The 17082-nt window shown below is 44.4% G+C and overlaps 1 protein-coding gene across 5 annotated transcripts in view; it reads right to left on the reverse strand.

The window, feature by feature from the left end:
* The window catches only part of PLCH2 (phospholipase C eta 2), a 352788-nt gene that overhangs the window by 314306 nt on the left and 21400 nt on the right, over window positions 1–17082 (reverse strand). The window contains exon 1 of one of the 5 annotated variants that reach the window (XM_069078302.1): window positions 364–481. The exons of the other annotated variants lie outside the window; for them this stretch is intronic. The gene's annotated coding sequence lies outside the window, so the exon portion shown is untranslated. Of the gene's footprint in view, window positions 1–363; window positions 482–17082 lie in introns of those variants that run through there. 5 annotated transcript variants of the gene reach the window in all.

Raw genomic sequence — 17082 nt, forward strand, 5'->3', positions numbered from 1 at the left:
ACCCACCCCCCACCCACACACACAAATCATGTTGCCCTGTCAATCACCATTTCTACTTGGAACACTTAGGCTTCCTTTCTCCCCTTTCCTTTCACATTCTTCCATCTCCTCTCCTTGTCTCTCTCCTCTCCCTCTCCCCCCATCACTTTTCCTCTCCTCCTCTCTCTTCCACACCAGTTCTCTTCCTCTTTCTCTCCCAACTCCACTAAGCTGTTCTGCCACTCATTGGCCTGTTCTGCAACTCTCTCCACATTCTCCCTGACCTGCCCATCCCTGCCTTCTTCATTTATGGGGAGCTATCTCCTTCCAGGGCTCCTCTCCCACCCATCTGAGTCCTTCACTCACCCCCCCTCCATCAGTCACCTGGGAAAGGGATTCTCCACTCTGGGCTAGTACTTTGGCCCCTCCGACCGCTCCTCACTGAACCTCTCCATCCAGGCTTCTCCAGTGTCTAATTAGCTGCAGGAACCAGAGCAGAGAGCTGAAAACCAGAGCATTGTCCCAACATGCCCTGTCCTCTTGTGGGGAGAGCTATGAGCCTGGATTTCTATTGAGAGTGCAAGTTCACTGGGCCTAGAGGACAGGGACCTTGGCCAGGCAAATTAACCTGAGTCCCTCTTATTATGGAGTAAAGACACTCCTGAGAGTAAAGTTCATTTTCTTGGGTCAGACTAGCCTCAGTGAGAAAAGGGAAAGCCGACTTCCACCTTAGAACCCCATCCAGCCTCTGTCTTTCTTCTTCTTTCTTCCTTCCTTCCTTCCTTCCTTCCTTCCTTCCTTCCTTCCTTCCTTCCTTCCTTCCTTCCTTCCTTCCTTCCTTCCTTCCTCCCTTCCTCTCTCCCTCTCTTTCTTTTCTTTCTTTCTCTTTCTTTCTTTCTTTTCTTCTTCCTCCCCTCCTCTCTCCTCCTTTTTCTCTTCCTCTTCTTCTTATAATAATAATTATTATTATTTTCCAATTACATGTAAAGACAATTTTAAAGATTCCTTTTAAATAAAATTTCCAAATTTCTCCCTCCCTTCTTCCCCTCCCTTCCTCTGTATGATGGTAAGCAATTTGATGTGGGTTACATCTGAGCAATCATGTAAAACACATTTCCATATTAGTCTGACTTCTAATAGATTCAGGATGCCCTACCCCACTACGAATGCAAGAAACCAAATTTATACCCACTCCTTTTCCTCCGCCAGGAGACACACAGATCCAAACCTGACTCTTCTCTCCCAGACCACTCCCTAACAAAGGAGCCATCCCCAAAAGAAACAGAAACTGCAATCCTAAGATAATGGTCCCGGTGAGACTTCAGAGGACATTTAGTCTCTAGATGTCAAACATAACACTTATTAGGGTCACCACCAATTAAAACATAACCAGGGAATATTTAACAAAAATACAATTAAACAGATAATATTATAATATAGTTTTCTCTACATACAAAGATCCTTAAGTATGGTTTAGTGGTCCCTTTTTCTATTTGTTTGTGAGTTTGACTTCACTGGTCACAAAACTCAAGCTAGAAGGGACCTCAGAGGCCAACTCAGTCATTTTACAGATGAGGAAACTGAGGCCCAGAGTGTAAAGTGACTTGCCCACAGTCACACATAATAGCACACCCATTATTCTAAATCTTCTCCTGGGAAACATACAACTCTTGCAATTGAGAGCTGGAACTGGGGAAATGTCTAAGCAGCCTGGAAGGTAGGATTGTTAACAAGATGCTTTAATTTTTTTTTTCTCTTTCAGGGAGAAAGAGGGAGAGTTCATCACAGGATAAAGCCAGCCTAGAAGCAGGATGACTTTTTAAAAAATAACAAGCATTTATCTTCCCTCCCTACTCTCCCCTCATTGAAATTAAAAACAAAAATAAAACTTTGCAACAAATAGTCATAATCAAGTGAAATAAATGCTTGTATTGGCCATGTCAAAAAAAAAAAATATGTGTTTCCTTCTGAGCCATGAGTACAGCACTTCTCCATTAGGATGGGGTGGTGTGCTAAATCACATCCATCTTCAGGAATCCTGGTTGAGACCTCTTACTTTCTGAAAAGTGTAAACTTCTTGAGGGCAGGGCCAAGGTTTGCTATAGTTATTGGGGTTTTCTCAGTAGAAATTCTGGAGGGGTTTGCCATTTCCTTCTCCAGTTCATTTTACAGATGAGGAAACTGAGAATAAACTGTGAAGTGACTTGCTCAGGGTCATGTAGCTAAAGAGTGTCTGAGGCTGGATTCGAACTTGGGTCTTCCTGACTCCAGGCCTGGTGAAGTGTGAATTATCCTGGCTGCCTGTAGGTACTTAAACAATGTCTGTTGGTTGAGTCTCTCCTCCCCAAACTCACATAGAGAATGATTACTTTAGGATTGTGAAGGATCTTAGAAGGCACCTGCTGTAACCCCCTTCATTTCTTAGAGCCTAAGGAGTTTGTCCAACGTCACCCAGCTCGTGGCTCCCCTTTAGTACCCATGTGTACATGTATGGATTGACTGCTAACAGTCAGTGACAGAATCAGGATTCAAACCCAGGTCCTCTGACGCTAAGCAGAGCCTTCTTTTCCAGTGCACTGCTGAGACCTCATTTGGCTCTGGACACTTCTTGCAGTATTTCAGGACAAAGGGCAGAATGAACTTATTTCCTCCAGCCAAGACCTCTCTCCAAGTGCTGAAACCACACCAACCCCTCCAGGCCCAGATCTAACCCCCACCTCTTCCAGACAACCTTCCCTGACGTCCTATCCACTTCCCCCAGCAGGCTCTCCCATCTAGGAACTCCTAAAACCCTGAATTTGTCATTCATTTAGTGGAGAACAGAAATTGTCTTCTATGCTCTCCCTTTTCCCCTTTATTGGCACATATCTTATCTCTCCAATTAGACTATGAGCTTCCAGATAGAAAGAAAGTGGTTTTAGCTAACAGAACTGGGGTGCGGAACCTGCAGCCTTGAGGCCACATGTGGTCTTCTAGATCTAGGTCCTCAAGTGTGGCCCTCTGAATCTACATCCAAAAGGATTTGTTCTGTGATGTTCAGATTTCCCACCCCTGTAATAGAGGCTCTTTAGAACGGCTGCTATTTGTCCTTTCTTCCAGAACAGAACTGTGACATCAGGAAGGTGATGCCATGACTTACAAGGGAATTGTATTTAAGCGAGGCAGGGCTGTGAAAAGTCACCAGCTTCACTTTATCCTCTGGAGCCCTCTGGGTACAATAACCAGGTATAGATTGGGACAACTGGAGATGGCCCAGGATGCAGTGGGGATCCTTGGCCTTTTCAAGCTAAGGTCTTTAACAGGGGAATGGTCAGGGGGAGTGGAGAAGAAGGGAAGTTTGGTCAAACTGTCAAAAGTGAGGAAGCCAGGACCTAAGATTAAGCCTGGCCCAGCCTGGGGCCAGCAGGGAATATATTCGTAAATGATAGGATTTGATTAGGTCCCTGAACTGCCTTGGGAAATGGGGGGTGTGGGGGGGGGGATGGCAGCTTCTAGGAGCTAGCTGTTCTCTTACCCCTGGAAAGGAGCCCATAGAACTCTTCTCCCCACCCTCCCCAAACATAGGGTGAGTTCTCCTCCCCTCCACTCCTATCCCCTGGCTTCCTGATATCTGGAGCTCTACACCCTCCCCAATCTTCTAGAGAGGCAAGGACCACAAGCCACAGCTTGCATCTCCAAACATCCCTCCCTTCCTCTCCCTCTGGGCCTCTGGGCAAATAGGAGGGCCCAGGAAATGTAGCCCTCAGCCCCAGACCCCACCCTACTTTGGCATCCCCAGTGAAGGCCCCAAGGCCAGAAAGGAGAGAGGCAGAGAGGTCCCTTCCCCTCAACAAGCTCCCATAGATAATACTGAGAGAACCTTAGAATTCTATCCCGTTCAATTGAAAATTTTAGTAGTTATATCCCAGAATCCTTGTCAACCTTCCCTTATCCTTGACAGAGCCAGGAAAATCTGGGTTCAAATCCTACTTTTGACAATTGCTGTGTGTCCATGGGCAGCCCACCCATCTGCTCTGAGAACTAATTGCCTAGCTACAAAATGGGGGTCATGGGATCACTTATTTAGAGCTGGAAGAAATCTTATTCCACCTAACCCCACATTTTTACAAATGAGGAAATCAGGGTCTAGAAAGGTGAAGTTGCTTGCCCAAGGTCACATGCAGCATATGTAGGACGTAAATGCAACTGTCCCGATTCAAGATCTGTTATATCATGCTGTATATAATAGCACCTGGAGCATTTATCTCCCAGGATTGTTAGGCTCAATTGAGATAATGGGTATTAAGCAACTTGAGGGCTTTAAAGCATTATATAAATATCTGCTATTATCCTAATTCTGGGATACTAGACTCTTAAAATCCTAGAATACTGGAATCCTAAAAAGACGATCATTTCAAAATCCGAGAATCTTTGGATCCTTGAACCACCACATCCTCGGATGTGTGACTTTTCAAACTCTGTAATCTTATAATGCTAGTGTAAAGGGAGAGGGGATGTGATTCACCAACACCCCTTTGCCTCAGCTCAGCTGATGTGGTCACACGATGAGGTTTTAATATAAAAGTAAGGTGTGCCTACACCCTGATCCCTTTATGAGGCTCAAAAACCTCTCTGACTGAGTCAAGACAGAGGTAATGGAATTGGCTGAGAAAACAAACTAGCCACTTTTCTAACAGATTTAAATATATAAGTCCTGAGGATTTAAGGCAGTCAAGTAAGGGAAGGACTAAGCATTTATAAAACACCTACTATGTGGAGAAGGAAATGACAAATCACTCCCCCAAATGGGGTCACAGAAAGTCAGACACGACCGAATACGAACATGCACCAGGCATTGTGGTAAGGGCTTTTTACAAATATTATCTCATTTGAACTTTACAACAAACCTTTGAGGTAGGTTCTATTATTATCTTGATTCTACAGTTGAAGAAACTGAGGCACACAGAGGTTAAATGACTTGCCTAGGGTCACATAGCTAGTAAGTATCTGACGTTGCATTTGAACTCAAGTCTTGCTGTCTCCAGGACCAATGCTCTATCCACCATACCAACATCTACTGCAAGACTGGGAATAGTTGTGGAATGAGACCCCTTTGTGGAAAGGGGATTTGTCTCTAGTGTTTGGCAGCAAAGGAGGAGATACCATATCCAGAAGCTTAAGAGCTCCAAGACTTTACAAGCTTGGAACCCCTGTGGAAAATTCTCCTTCTCCCCCCCCCCCCGCCCCCAATACATATTGTTCTTATAGATACACAGGGGAGCTATTGGGTCAGTAGAAGACACTACATCTCGTGGAGAACAGAGATACACACCCCAGACAGATATAAATATAGACAATATTAGTGACCAAGTGAGGAGGTAGCTTCAAGAAGTGTGATCCCAGAAACTGAGTCAGGATATGGCGAGGAAGAGATCTTGGCGACCTAGCATGAGGGCTTTGCAAAGAGGGAAAGGACTCTCAGGATTTTTGAGTTACCTTTGCCACATATGTATCTTACCTGTTTCTCACTAATAATTCAAGAGTTTAAGCTCACTCTTGCCATGATTTCTGTGTAAAATTATGGGAAAATACATACCAGGTTTATAGGGAGACTTTTGGTATCTACCATTCTTAAATGCTATCTTAGTAAATGATTTTGCTAAATGCTGATTTTGCTAAATGCTAATTTTGCCAACTGACTAATTGTTAATAGGAAGCAGTATTAGTGGGGGCTCATGAGCTATAGTAATAGGAGTACAACTCTTTAAGTTTATCCTAGAGCCCTAGAGTAGTAGCAGCTTCCCTTTGGAGACTGAAGCAGAAAGGGACAAGTACCAAGAAGGGGAGTATCACAGAAGGGAAGCTACACTAGAAGAAAATCATTTTAGAACCCCAGAACCATCGAAACCTACAACGTCAGAAGTCTTAGGATGAGACTCTTGGAATTCTAGAATCTTGGTGTCCTAGAATGCTAGGATCATAGTGTCCTGGAATTTTAGAATTATTGAAGCTTAGAACCACAGAATCTTATCATCTTTGCATCTTAGAACACTAGACTCATAAAATTCTAGAACCTTAAGATCCCAAGGTCTCAGTATCCTAGAACATTGGTATCCTGGAACCCTAGACTCATAAGGATAAGAACAGGGACTTGCCCAGTGATTTCATTGATATAAGGAATTCCCCTATGAGAAAATTCCCTCTACCAAAGCCAGTTGGCACTTTTTATAAAACTTATAGTCTTGACGAGTTTCCTAGAATGCTAAAAAGAAGTAATTTGTAGTCAGTCTCACAGTCAGTATGTGTCAGAGCTAAAATCTTGGAATCCTAGGACCCCAGAATCCCAGCATCACAGTACACTAACATCCTAGAATTTCAATATCTGCAAATCCTAGAATCCTAGGGCCTTTGAATCCTAGAATGCAGAACCTGGAGGGACCAGCTAATCTAACTATCGCTTTCTAGCTGTGTGACTCCAGACAGTGTAATTTAATTCGGCGTTATTTAGCCCTGGCCCACAATGGACTATATGGGCAGCTAGCCCAAGGTTAAAAGAGGACAGAAAACAAATAGTGTCGTCAAGGACAAACCTGCCAGGCTACTGTATTTGTCTGATAAGAACCGGCCCTGCTCCTAAGTGGAACACCCCTGCCCCAATTCAACAGCCTCCGGATCTCATGTTGAAACAAAAAGGTCGACTTCTCTTCATAAGCTGCTTCGGGTCTTGGGAGTATAGGTTTGATGGAGGAAAGAAAGCATGCATTCATTGTGGTAACTGATCATGTCAGAGGTCAGGACATAAAGGTGTGGTGGTATGAGGGGGGGAGGTGTCCCCCACCCAAAGAAGGAGATTAAAACTCCCAGGAAAGGGTTCCTTGGTTCATGCCATGGCCCCTTCTTCCTGTGACAAGGCACCTATTGTGGAGAACATGTCTGGGAAGGCTTGGGGTAGCGAAGACAGGCCTAGACAAGCTGTGCCTCACATCCCACATACCAGGCCGGTAGAGCAGGCCAGACAAAGGTTCAGAATTCTGCAGCAGCAGATATCTCTGAAGGTGGAGCATAGCACCCCTCAATGTTGCGGCTACAGACACTGAGAAAAGCACCCATCTCTGAAAGAGTCAGGGGGATGTCACCAAGCAGGAAAAACTATAGAACCTCCCCAAACAAAGTTCCTAGTAACATGCTGAAGTCCAGGCTTTTCCTCTGGGAGCCAGAGAGAAGAGGGACAGCACTCCTAGAAGGGGGAACAGCATGAGCAAAGATTCGGAGGGAGGAGTTAGACTATGAAGAAGGTCAGGAAGGAGGGGACAGAGAGAAGATGGCCCTGACTATTCAAACTCCTTATTCAGTCTTGGGCCTGTCAGAGTAAAGTGCATTGGACTCCCTGGGTAAATACCAAGGCAGGGTCATGACAAGGGGGCTTCTTGTCTTTTCTATTTCTTTTCTATTGTTGTGATTCATGTAGTGATAGAATCACACATTTAGAGCTGCCAGGTAAAGCAACCCTCAGAGAGATTGGGTGATTCGTACAGTGATTACGTGTAGGAGGAAAGATTCAATCCCAGGTCACCCTATCTATCCTTTGTTGTTATTGGGTCATTTATTTCAGTCATGCCTGATTCTTTGTGACCCTATTTGGGGTCTCCTTGACTAAGATACTGCAGTGGATTGCCATTTCTTTCTCCAGTTCATTTTACAGATGAGAAAATTGAGGCACACAGTGTTAAGTGACTTGCCCAGGGTCACACAGCTAAGTAAGTATCTGAGACCAGATGTGAACTCATGAAAGTGAGTCTTCCTGATTTGAAGCCCATCACCTTGCATCATCTCCCCAACATACTTAAATTCAATTCACAAATAAGTCAAGACATCACCCCATGATGTCATTGGTCCTTTTTGAAAATGAAGGGTGAACAACAGCAAAAGATTCCCCTTGAGTTGAGCCTTGAAGGCAGCGGTAAAAAGGGATGGTATTCCAGGCATGAGGCACAGTCTATACAAAAGCATAGCTGGGGCATCCCACCCTTCTCAACCCCAATTAATAAAATTGATGAGATGCTTTCAGCTCTGATGTCTTTTTGGGTGAAAATGGCTCTTTGATTGAAATATAGAATCAAAAATTTAAGTGAAGTGTTAATTCCTAAATAATTCTTATTGCATCAACCCAAGAGGTGAGCTCTCCTGATAGTCATTCATGTGTGGAGGGTCCTAATTACATTAACTGGGGTTGTGGGACGTGGGACACCCCCCTCTTGCCCACAGATGGATGGGGAACAGCAAACAGGTCACTTTGTCAGGGATGTGCAAAAATCTTGGAGAAGGAGGTGGGCACCAGATTGCAAAGGGTTTCATGTGCCAGAAGAGACAATGGATACATACTCATAACCTCTCCAGGTTAGTGGAACCTGCAAATGCATGCACCCCATTGGTATCGACCTCCAAAGAGCCCTGAGCCACTACTTTTTAAATTTTTAAATTTTTAAAATTCAATTTTATTTTCAGTTCCAAATTCTCTTCCTCCTACCTCCTCTTCCCCCACCCATGGAGAAGATAAGAAAACCCAAGCTGTTACAAATATGTAATCAAGCAAAACAAACTCCCAGATTAGCCGCTTCCAGACTCCCTCCCAAGCCATGATAAAGCACCAGAATGCTGTGCTAGAGGGTTTGAGAAAAATGGAATTGGAATGCTAGATCCATGTTCTGGACTCACAGGGTCTGGATTCAAATGCTGCTTCTGCAGTTTACTGCCTATATGTCCTCTGCAGAAGCCAGGACTTTATATCCCTCTATATACTCCCACTGCCTGCAGGTAATAAGCAATTAATAAATATTTTGTGAATTAAATTGCTTTGGAGAGATAAGGGTAGGGACTGAGAATTCCAGCCCTGGCTAGGTCTTCCTGACTCTTAAGTCCAGAACTCCATCCTTGATGACATCATTGAGATGGAGCTTAGTCAGGAAGACCCGAGTTCAAATAGTGTCTCAGACACTTACAGGCTGGGCAAGCTGTTTAACCTCTCTGATCCTCAATTTGTTCATCTATAAAATGAGGGGGTTGGGTTAAACAGTCTAAGAAGGTGCCTTCCAGAAAAAAGAGTGAAACCACGTACCCCAAAGTAAAGATGGAAAGTTATTTCTCTGGGTATCATCAGTGGCTTAGGGGGGAAGGTCCACGCCTCCAGTCCTCTCTTTGAAAGCAGAAAATGGAGAGCCAAGGGGCTGTTAGGAGGCATCTACTCTGACCCTCTCATTTTGAAGAGGAGAAACTGAGGCCCAGTCATACATTGTCCAGAGTCACAAAGGCAGAGCTCAGAACTGGGCAGGACCTCACAGGCCACTAGCCTACTGTGTACCTGAACAAGAATCCCATGACAATCTTCCAAACAGGTGGGCAATGGGGAGCAACAGCCTCCCAAAACAGCCCCTTCCACTTTGGGATGGCTGTAAGATTTCTTTCTTCTGCCCAAATTGGAAACTTCTACCCAGGGTTCCCAGCTCCACACCCACTAGGGCCAAGTAAGACAGGTTGAATCTCCCTTCCCAATAACAGCCTCCCAGGGACTTGAAGACAGGGATTTCATCCACCTTTCTCCTTCAAGTCTTCTCTTCTCCAATCTAAATATTCCAGGTTCCTTCACAGTCACCAAATCTCAGAATTGGAAGAGACCTCTTCTGGCTCAAACCTGAAACAAAATTGGCTCTACAGCTTCCCCAGGAAGTGGACTTCCACACTCAGAAGATCTAGGAAGAGGTTACCCCTTGCCAACTGCCCTGCCGGGGTGTGTGCTGGGAAATGTTTAACAATGGACTCTCTGGTTCAAGATGCTTTTAAGTTTAATCTGTGGTATTAACATTCTCTCCACAATTTTTCTTAAGTCAAGATAATCAGCAAAAGAATAAATCAAGCTCTGATTTGTAGCCTTTGACACTTTCTGAGGTGTAAATGCTCACCCTGACAACTTAACCTGTTCTTGGTTCTAGCTGGCCATGGCAGACCCCTCCCCCATGCATTTCTCCCACACTTAGAATGGAAGCTTCTTGAGGGCAGGGATGGTCTTACTCGCTTATTTTTGTATCCTCAATGTTTAGCACAGTGCTTGGCATACAGGAAGTGCTTAATGAGTGCTCTGTCTACTCCATCCATCCATCTCTCTTTATCTATCCTCTCTCTCTCTCTCTCTCTCTCTCTCTCTCTGTGTGTGTGTCTCTCTGTCTCTGTCTCTCTCTGTCTCTGTCTCTCTGTCTCTCTCTCTGTCTCTCTCTCTCTCTCTGTCTCTCTGTCTCTCTCTCTGTCTCTCTGTCTCTGTCTCTGTCTCTGTCTCTCTCTCTCTGTCTCTGTCTCTCTCTGTCTCTCTCTCTCTCTCTCTCTCTCTCTCTCTCTCTCTCTCTCTCTCTCTCTCTCTCTCTCTCTCTCTCTCTCTCTCTCTCTCTCTCTCTCTCTCTCTCCCTCTCTCTCTCTCTCTCTCTCTCTCTCTCTCTCTCTCTCTCTCTCTCTCTCTCTCTTTCTCTTTCTCTCTCTCTCTTTCTCTCTCTCCCCTGCAGACAGCACAACTCTGATGGGCTGGCCATGTTATTCAAATGTACATTTGCTTAAAAGACTGTTTTATGGAGAATTCATACAAGACATACACTCCCACAGAGGTCAGAAGAAGCAATACAAGGACAGTCTCAAGGTCTCTCTGAAGAACTTTGGCATCAGTTCAAAGACATGATAGACACTGGCACAGGACTGCCCACTGTGGCATGCCCACATCAGAGAAGACAGTGCTCTAATGAGTGAAGCGGTATTACAGTTGTTCAAAAGAAACGTAAGATGCACAAATTTAGAGAATCCACCCCAAATGTTCACATGGACTCTTTGTACCCAACCTGTGGAAGAGCCTTCCAAGATCATACTGGTCTTATCAGCTACAGTCAGACACACCATACTGGGACTCCGGCATAGTGGTGACATTTTGGTCCTCTTCCAGCACCAAGGACAACAGCCAACCTGCCTCTTTATCTATTATCTATCAATCTTTGCATCCATCTACCTATCTACTCTATTTTTGTTGTATCTATCCACTATATCTTTCAATCTCTTGCTCTAACCACTCTATCTCTAGTCACTCAATTTTTCTGCCATCTCTCCTTCTCCTCCTCCTCTCTCTTCTCTCTCCCATTCCTCTTTTAATTAGCTTTAATTATTTCTAATTATTAGGGAGTTCTTCCTGACATCAACTGAAATCCACCCTTTTGCATCTTCTACATATCCTGACTCCCAGCAAGCACACACAGTTGTTGCCTTCTTGGACCTTTCTAGGGCCACTGAGGCAAGGGCAGCCCAACTGGCATCTTTGTTCTTTTTGGCATAAAACAGAGGCATCTGGGGTCACATGTAAGGGAAAATACACTGGCTTGGAGTTCAACAGCCTGGCTCTGAATCCTGGCTCTGCCACATCCTGCCTGTGTGACCTCACTGAACAAATCTCTTCTCCTCTCTGGTCCTCACAAAGGCTGTAGTGATTCCTCTCTGTTAAAGAGGGGTTGGTATTAGAACAGAGGTTGTTAACCTGATGCCCATGAATTTGTTTTTTAAAAGATATTTGGATAATTATTTTAAAATACAAATTTCAAATTTCAAAATTACAAAGTGTCCTTTGTAATTCTGTGTATTTTAATTTTTGCATTTCATGTGCGGCTAGGTGGCACAGTGAATAGAGCACCGGCCCTGGAGTCAGGAGGACCTGAGTTCAAATCCTGCTTCAGACACTTAACACACACACAAACAAAAACCTAGCTGTATGGTCTTGGGCAACCCCAATTGCCCTCCAAAAAGCAAAAAAAAAAAATGTATGCATTTCTTAAGAAGTCTTCACAGGAGTCAGATGGGTTCTAAGAATGGGATTGTTAGATGACATCTAGATAACCCAAGTCCTTCCCAAAGCCCATTGGTATGGGACTCTCTCCTATCTCTGAATTCTTTTCACATTTTCAGTCCCATGACCTTATGACCCTCCTCCATCTCACCCACACCAGCCTTGAGAGCCCAGAAGCCCATGCCTTCTCCCCTGTAGGCAGCAGGCCCTAGGGCCTTCTAGATAACCCAAGTCCTTCCCAAAGCCATTGGTATGGGATACTCTCCTATCTCTGAAGTCTTTTCACATTTTCAGTCCCATGACCCTAGGACCCTCCTCTATCTCACCCACACCAGCCTTGAGAGCCCAGAAGCCCATGCCTTCTCCCTTTAGCCAGCAGGCCCCAGGGCCTCTATGGTCCATCCCTTATTTCCTCTTCCCCAGAGACTCTCTCTACATGAGCCAGACGAGGTGTTGGAGCAGGGACCTTCCAGAGCTGACACATTCCAATGACCTCATCCTTCTGGAGTCAGGCAGCAGCCCTCAACCTGCCTCTCTCTTAACTCCCTGCCTTCCAGGCTCCCTTTTCTGGGGGAGGCTGAAGCCAGGAATCTACCCACATGGGGGCGGGAGTTCTAACTAATTGGGCACTTGGGCTGCCAGCGCTTCACAAGCACAGACTGGTGCTGGGCACATACCAACACATCAGAGTCTCTGGTGCCAGTCCCTCCTCCAAAGACAGTGAATGACCCAGACAAGATGGGCCAGCCCTAGGTGAGACCATTGGCCATATAACTCCTAGCCCCAGTTTCCTAATGGTCCATAGAAGTGAAGAGCACATTGATCAATGTGCTCAAGGGCTCTGGGAAGAGAACCTCACTCTCTACTTGTGTCAGCTCATATACTAAAGAAGCCATTTGCCATTGGACCCTTCCCTACAAAAATAAACTGCCTAGCTGGGGCTTCCAGTCCCTCCTTTCTGCACAAAGTCTTTAATGAGCTCAGAGATTCAAGCATCAGCCTTCTTTTCTGTAGACAGGCATATGAAAAACAGATTCAGAAAACAGACTTTCAACAATAGTGGAAATGGGCCATCTGGTCATATTCCTTTGGGGAAACCAGGATCCTCCAAAGTCTGGTACATCCCTCCCTACCTTTCAATCACAGGGCTCCCCTTCACCTGTCTTCTCTTCCACAATCTCCCCCTCAACCAGCCACACCCTCTCCACTCCACCCCATCCAAATACCATCTCCCCCAGGGAAATGACGAATAACAAATAACATTGATTTGTAAAATCTCAACAGCTTTTTAGTAATAACTGCTAACATATAGCACCTACTATGTGCAGGCACTGTTCTAAACACTTTACATTTGATCCTCACAACAACCCTGGGAAGTAAGTGCTATCATTATCTTCATTTTTCAGATGAGGAAATTGAGGCAAAAAGAGGTTAAGTGACTTGCCCAGGGTCACACAGCTAGTAAGCTGTCTGAGGTTAGATTTGAACTCAAATTTTCCTGACTCCAAGCCCAGCACTCTATTGATGTGCAACTTAGTTGAATGCATGAAAATAGATTTCCCCACCCCAAATACTGATAATCTCCACATCACACCTTCAGAGTATCTCCTGAGAATGTCTTTATGCATGGCTCCTCCAGGGGCGGCCTTTATCCATTGGATTTACTGTTGCTTTCCTGATATTGGGTTAGACCTCCTTAAAATTGTCATAATGGGGACTTCCCTGTTGCTGGGGAGGCCAAGCATCTTTGCATGTGATAATTTAATGTTTGATTTTTCCTTCTGTGTAAACTTGCTGTTCAGGTTTCACTTGTAGTGTCCTTCACCGATTCTTCCCTAGGCATCCATTTGGGGAGGGGTCCAGGCGGGCCAGCCTTCATTCCCTTCATGGTTCTGCTTTCCATTTCTGGACACCATGGCCTCTCCCTCCTTGCCTTCAGCTTCCTTCTGTGTTTTCTTTCTTCATTAGAAGGTAAGCTCCTTGAGGGCAACAACTAGCTCTCTTTTGTCTGGTACAATTGAGATACAAATTTGCTTGTTATTTGTATTCCTGGTGGACAGCTAGATGAAGAATTGGAGTCAGGAAGACTCATCTTCCTGAGTTCAAATCCAGCCTCAGACACTCACTAGCCATGTGACCCTGAATGAGTCATTTGTACCTGTTTGTCTCAGTTTCCTCATCTATAAAATGAGCTGGAGAAGGAAAAGGCAAAACACCTCCAGTACGTTGGCCAAGAAAACTCCAAATGATGTCACAGAGAGTGAGACATGACTGAAAAGCAGCTTGAACAACAACGGTGTATTCCTGGCACTTAGTACAGGCACATAAGAGAAAGGGAGAAGGGAACAGGCATTTACGAAATATCTACTATGGGACAGGCAAGGTGCTAAGCACTTTACAAATATGATCTCATTTGTTTAATAAATACTTATTGCCTTAGTGCCTAGCTCAGGATCTTTTCTACCTGAACTTCGCTGGAAAAAGATGAGAACAAGATAAAGTAGTAGTAGTAGTAGAAGAAGAAGAAAAAAGTGATAGTAGAAGTAGTAATAGTAGAAATAGTAGTAGTAAAAATAGCAGTAATAGTAGTAGTAGTAGTAATAGAAGTAGTAGTAGTGTTAGTAGTAGTAGTGGAAGCAGAAGCAGTGAACATTTATAGAGAACATTAAAGTTTGCAAAGCTTTTTCCACACAGTATCAGATGAGGAAGCCAAAACAGAGTAGCTTAGTGACATGTGGTCAACTTCCAGCATGTTCTCTGCCTTCTAGCACATGCACAGTCCTGTAGAGTGTGTATATCATCTCCCTCTTGAAGGCCAGAGAACAGCTTGTAATAATGGTCTATGTTTTGTGACTGTTTAATGTTTGTAGAGCATTTTACTCATGCTGCCTCATTTGAGCTTCACAATAGCTCTTTGAGGAAGGTACTATAGGTACTGTTACTATTAATAATAATAATAATAATAATAAAAATAACATTTATGTAGCATTTTACAGTTGGGGAAGTGCTTTACATGTGTTATCTCACTTGAGCCCTACCATGTGTCTGGGAGGTAGGTGATATTGTTATTCCTATCATACAGATGAGGAAACTGAGAGATTATGTGACTTGCCCAGGGTCCCTCAGCTAGTAAATATCTGAGGTCTCTCTCTTTTTTTAAAATAGATTAGGTACCTGAGACTCAGGATAGGGGGAGGGGCTTTCTTCCACAAGGATCTGAAACAAAATTTTCCAGATTCCACCATTTGCGTATCCACTACACCACATTATCTTGAATCCCTACAGACCCAGCAATCCAATTTAATTCAATTCAATCCAATAAGCATTTATTGAGTTCTGTACTAGATAGGTAGGCAGCTAGACAGTGTAGAGGATAGAGTGCCAGGACTATAGTCCAGAAAATCATCTTCCTGAGTTCATATCCATAACTGTGAGACCCTGGGCAAGTCACTTCACTCTATTTGCCTCAGTTTCCTCATCGGTCAAGTGAGCTAGAGAAGGAAACAGCAAACCACTCCAGTATCTCTACCAAGAAAGCCCCAAATGGAGTCACAAGGTCAGGCACAACTGAAAATGACTGAACAAAAACTTTAGGAGAGCAAAGATTGTTTCTTGGGGTGGCCAGGTAGCACAGCGAGTAAGAGCACCGGCCCCAGTGTCGGGATAACCTGGGGATCGAATCCAGGCTCAGACACTTAGCACCCACCCAGAAACACCTGGCCGTGTAACCTTGAGCAAGTTACTTAACCCCAATTGTTTAGGGGCAGCCAGGTGGCTCAGCAAGTAAGAGCCCCAGCTCCAGTGTCGGGATGACCTGGGGATCGAATCCAGGCTCAGATACTTAGCACCACACCCAGAAATAACTGGCCGTGTAACCTTGAGCAAGTTACTTAACCCCAATTGCTTTAAAAAAAAAGATTGTTTCTTTCTCTCTTTTTTTAAATCATCTATTCCCATCATCTGTCCCAATGTCAGGCATACACAAGGAGCTTAATAAATGTTTGTTGATTGTTTATTTGATTGATTCCAGGAGTTGGAAGGAAGGTTTTCTTCTGAAGAAAAGAGGGCTGATAGACTTAAAACCAAAAGAGCATTACTAAGGTAATAGTTTTTATACCTTAGATGGCTCCCCTCTCCAGTTAATAAGGTAAATGGATAAGAAAATCGCTATAAGGCCCTAAGAGCAGAAGTGAGGGCCAATTAGGAGGAAGTCCCTCCCTCAAGAAGCAACTGATTTGGAAACAGACAAAGACTGGGAGTCTGGATATTTTTACCAACTGGTACCTAGATAGTCTCAGAGCCACCCATCATCCCCCAACAAAGTGGTACCCCCTTTACATTTGAGCCCCTGAGACAAAGCCTCATGGACCTTGTCTGTCCTGGTTCCTTTTCTTCCCGTTTCCCTCCTGTCTAGTGTTCTCATTGGCCTCAGAACACGTGTCACTCACCTGACCTCCCTCATTACCTTAACCCCACTCATTCATGCCCATCCTTTTCTATAACTCCAAACCATCAAAGGACAGGACAGCAGGGCACACATAGCAGAAATGCCCCTGGCTCAGGAGTCCAAAAACTGGGGTTCACATCATGCCTCTGGTGCTTAGCACCTTGGCCAAGTGATTTCACCTCCCTGGACCTTGCTTAGTCTCCTTATCTGTATCATGAAGGGGTTGGGTCAAATGCACTCTGACGGTCCCTTCAAGCTTTCATCTAAGGTGTTCTTAACATGGGGTGGGGAGGTGGGGGTTGCACTGACCAATATTTCAGGGGATCTCTCACCTTAAAGTAAAAAAATATATACCTTTATTTTCACTAACCTTAACTGAAATTTAACATGTCTTCCCATTATGATGTAGGCTACAATATGTTGGAATCCATAGGCTTCGCTAAACTGTCAGAGAGGTCCATGACTCAAAAAAAAAAAAAAAGATTATGAACCCCTGCTCTGAATCCTTCAAGTCCTCCAGCCTCTAGGAAGCCTTCTGCCTGGGCACACCAACCCTTAAACTCTCCCTATTCTGAATTCTTTTGGCATTTAAGTTTTGTGACAGTCAATTTAGCATCTAATTCCATATTCTCCCACACAGTTCCCTATTAGTTAAGGCAATTTGATTCAATAAACATTTATTAAGCTTCGACTATGTTCAAGGCAGATGCTGGAGATGAAAGCAAGAAAGGAAGGGGGGGAAGGGAAGGAGGAAGGAAAGAAAGGAGGGAAGGAAGGAAGGAAGGAAGGAAGGAAGGAAGGAAGGAAGGAAGGA

This window comes from Petaurus breviceps, unplaced genomic scaffold, assembly GCF_028583685.1.
Source record: "Petaurus breviceps papuanus isolate PSGF00001 unplaced genomic scaffold, PetGlider_PUasm1.0 91041, whole genome shotgun sequence".
NCBI lineage: Eukaryota > Metazoa > Chordata > Mammalia > Diprotodontia > Petauridae > Petaurus > Petaurus breviceps.